This window comes from Ailuropoda melanoleuca, unplaced genomic scaffold, assembly GCF_002007445.2.
Source record: "Ailuropoda melanoleuca isolate Jingjing unplaced genomic scaffold, ASM200744v2 unplaced-scaffold7480, whole genome shotgun sequence".
In the NCBI taxonomy this organism is placed as follows: domain Eukaryota; kingdom Metazoa; phylum Chordata; class Mammalia; order Carnivora; family Ursidae; genus Ailuropoda; species Ailuropoda melanoleuca.
In genome coordinates this window covers 161,575-166,148 of record NW_023250281.1, presented here as the reverse complement: position 1 = coordinate 166,148, position 4,574 = coordinate 161,575, and positions in this window count along the sequence as shown.

Genomic DNA, 4,574 nt, shown 5'->3' with positions numbered 1-4,574 from the left:
AAAAAAAAATTAAAAAAATAAATAAAAATAAAGAAAGATCAGTTTGTAGATATAATGAATTCTAGGAGCATGATGACTTACCATGCCCATGTAATGGTCCCATTGATTACAACACAACAGTACTTTTGTATCATATTGTACCTCATATGCACTCTATATGCCTCATCTTGTACCGCTAAGAATGTGGGGATCATTCTATAAAATTATATGGATGAAAACCTTTTTTTATTGAGTTTTTCATGCTTTATGAGCCCCTCTTCATCTGAGCTGTAGAGGAGAGCCACCTCCTACACCTATAGGATGTCTTGGGTCTTCTCTCCTTCCCATCACTGCCTACAACTGTGCATCTCTCTGTTATTATACATTGGACTTTCTTTTCCTAGCCCAAAGCATTATAAATAATTACTGTAATCACAAAGAATGATTAAAAAGTAACCACGAACTTTAGATTCTAGTTTTTCTGAAGCTGTAACTCTCCAGAGCTATGTTTACATATTAACAGAAGACTGGATAAGTCAAATAACAAAGTTGGGCATTTTCCTAACCAACCAGGTAACTGGTTTGTCAAGTGAATTAATAAGCTAATGATTGTAACATGTTAAGAAGGCCCTGAATGTTGGAAACTGGGAGGAGAGTGATATGTGGGGCTGGTTGGGAGCAGGGAGTAAAATAGCTGTGTTAGCAGGGGGAAAGAACTTAGCAAATTTAAACTGGTGATTTCAATTCTTAGTGTCCCCAAGGGCAGAGAAATTGGGAACACTGGGATTTATTAAATCTATCTGCTCTTAAAGTATGGACTTCACAATGCAGGTTTATTGGGTGCTACTGGGGCCCTCTGTGTATTTGCTCTCCTGTCATATTGGGAAGAGGGAACGATGGAGGTGGTCTGAATATGTATAGAATACACATTCTACAAACCTACAAGTTATATGTATTGGTTTATATGAAATATTCTCTTTATCCCCTGATTCTGTAACTGTATGTCTGCAAAAGTACTCAAATCATCCTTTTGATAAATTATCTTGCTAATTGACTCAAACTAGTCTGATTATTTTCTGTTATTGCTTGGCTGATTGCAGAAACACAATTTCAATGTATTTATTTATTTTATCATTTTTAAAAAATCCAGCCTCATGATGTCATATTTGCACCTACAAGAGCTTTATAAACATGATCATATGCACACAATCTAATAAAATTAGGGGTTCATGATACCTGTTCAATTTTCCTCTAGTTTTAAAACTATAAAGTATAAATAAATATATGCTGACATCTTCCTTTCAGATCCAAAAATCAATAAATAAATGAAACAAAATAGTTCAACCAATTAGCTCCTTAAATTAATAATAAAATATCTATTAATCAATGCACTTAAGTCATCGTTTTCACTATCTGAGACAATGGGTTCTTTCTTAGCATACATTAAAGTTTTAGTTAAAAAAAAGTCGAAATACTTTTGCCCTATTTTCCATAGATCTAAGGAAAAAAAAAAAGAAAGAAATGGTAATGCATGCTCCTATTCCAGGTTGTATGGGACTGATTATGCATAATTTGTTTTTTATTTTTTTTAAATCTTTTTTAGATTCTCTTTATTATTATTATTTTTTAAGATTTTATTTATTTATTCGACAGAGATAGAGACAGCCAGCGAGAGAGGGAACACAAGCAGGGGGAGTGGGAGAGGAAGAAGCAGGCTATAGCAGACGAGCCTGATGTGGGGCTCGATCCCATAACGCCGGGATCACGCCCTGAGCCGAAGGCAGACGCTTAACCGCTGTGCCACCCAGGCGCCCCGATAATTTGTTTTTTAGACACATAAAAATCTTTGGTAACAGGGGAGCAAATGGCCCATCACTATTTATGTTTATAGAACAACAATGGATTGAGTTCCCAGTTTTACTTAAATGAAGGAATAAATCCTTTTTATATCAAGGGACAAATTCTCCTGGTCCTCATTTTTTGTCTAGACCATAGGGGGGATTGAACAGTTTGATGTGATACATGCGTACAGCACACCTCAGTGTGTGTACTAATGACCCCTGTGGGCTTAGAGTTTCCCTAGAGCTTGGGGCTGTTGATGAATCTAGACCACCAATACAACCCTTCCTGTCTCTCCTCAGTAGAGCTGCATCATACTGTCATTACCCTCTGCACAAATATTGTGGTCTGTTGCATTTATAGAGGTATGGGCCAAGCCCAGGAGAGGTGTCTACATTTCCTCCCATATCTGGAATTGCACCTGGCTGGAGCACACGTGTGAACCCATAGTTAGGGAGAAGACATTGCACAATCCCATGGGGGTTGTCCACCTAGATCTGCACCTTCTGACTTCTGACTTTTAGTGATACCTGGTGCATTCAAGTAAAAATGGTGAGTAGATTTCTGGATTTAGGAGATCAACTCATAAATCTGTACTTCTCTTTTGGTTTGTTAAAAAGAAAAAGCTGTATGAAATGAATCAAAGGAACAGAAAAATAGGAAATGAGGAGCATCCTCCTTGCAGTTAGAAAGTTTATGGATTATGACCGACACACCAAGACTAAAGCTGCACACAAACACATACATCACAACTCATGTTATTTAATCGTAGTAGAGCAATAAATCTACCAATGCAAAATCCTAGTAAAGGATAACAAGTAAAAGTGCTAATGAGACAAAATGTGAAGAAACACAAAATGTGAGTTCCTTTTTTTAAATGTTGGAATTGGTGTTAATAAGGAAGACAGATTTGTCGGGCAGACATGAGAAAACGAGATCTGAGACTTGGATTTCATTTTGGGGGGAAAAATTGAAAAAGGTGTTCTCAGCTTCCTGGTGGGAGATGGGGCAATGTCAGCCCTTGCCTGGAGATCTAGGCCTGCCTTAACACCTCCTCAAAACATCAATTGCATTCTCTATCATTGGCCATTGTGACCACACTTCTTGTGAATTTTAAACTTTTTGAGATTAAAAATACTTGGAAAATAAACTAAAATCTTTGATCATACCCCCAGAAACTGAAAAACAGTACATTTCTTTAACTTGTAGTTTATGTGAGGGTACTTCTGCAGTAGAATGATGCATTTAGATGCAATGGTATTCCCAGTGTTTGACCAGCACCTACAGGGAGAAATGTATTATACCTTTTCGTACATAGTCAGAACACACACTCCCAAACACACAAGTTAAAAAATTCTTTTACATAGTAATAGTCTCGATTGTGCAGGCAAGCCGCTCTTCTCTCTCCAATTCCACACAAAATTGTGCCTGAAAAACTGAGTCATCAGTCATTAGGTTAATTTCCTGACCTTTCCATGAGTCACCACCCACACATGTGGGGAGAGGTCAGCTCTTTCTAGTTGGGCACTTAATACTGCCTTCCAGTTTCTCTAGCTTTGAGCAATGGAGAGGAAATGCTTCCCCAAGGTAAGGCAAAGTTGAAATGCCACATTAAGCAATTAATTGTTTATTTTTTGAGCTACTAAGTTGTGTCCATATATAAAAGATAAAATGATGATAAAAGATAAATGTTGCCTAATCTGTCCCTGACCAAGAGAGTAGTGGCAAATTTGCATGACATACAGTAAAATTTGCTCTGTGCAGGGGCAGGTGCACAATTTGGTGGAATATGAAGATATTCACAGTGGCTCTAGATACTAATAAAGTGTAAACTGTGTGTTGGAAGGTTGCTAATGTTGAACTAGTGTGCTGGGAAGGATCTTTACCCAGAGAAAAAAAGTGATTATATTCCTTCCAAAGTTTGAATTTAAGGGAAGAAAATATGTGTCTCTTCCCCAGAATCATTCAGAAAATGACTGTATTCCATTTTCTCCATGAGAGACCAGTTTCTTCCATGCAGAGAAGTCTGTGCTACCAGCAGGGCTCATGCCCACCCCCTCGCAGAGCCTCAGAGGCAGGGCAAGTAACTCCTGTCATTTCAAAGACAAGGCAAGAGGTAGCTTCTTAGTTAAGAGCTGGCGAGATGAGATACAAAAACATGAACTGTGTCTTTTGATTGTCACAAATCTTCCTGTGGATTCATTCTCACCTCCACATAGAAGTTGTGAACACAATTCAGAAGGAGATTGAAACTCCAATTATCCTGAAAGACAAACTCATGCCCTTTCACTGCATTTGGATTATTTTCAGCTCCTCATTTTTCCTTTTCTCTTATTTCACAGGATTTATCATTTTAGGACCATGAAATTGTGCAGCAGTTTGATGTAAAACACTGACATTACTATGGTGATTGAAAATTTGTTTTAGTCTTATTTGCCTCCCTATCTTTTGCCTTTCTTCCTACATTTATGCCCTTTTTAGTTTGTTAATTAACGGGACAATGATCTCTGTAAAGGAGGAATGTCAAAATTAAAAAGACGTCTTAACAAAGTCATAAAAAAAAGCATTCATTGGGAATTTCCTAAATATTATACTATATATATGTATATATATACGTATATATATAGTATATACTATAATATGTATCCTAAATACTATATATATTTATTTATAAATTTTATATTTATTTACAAATAAATACATTTATTTATATATTATTATATAAATCATATATATTATATAAACATTATTTATTT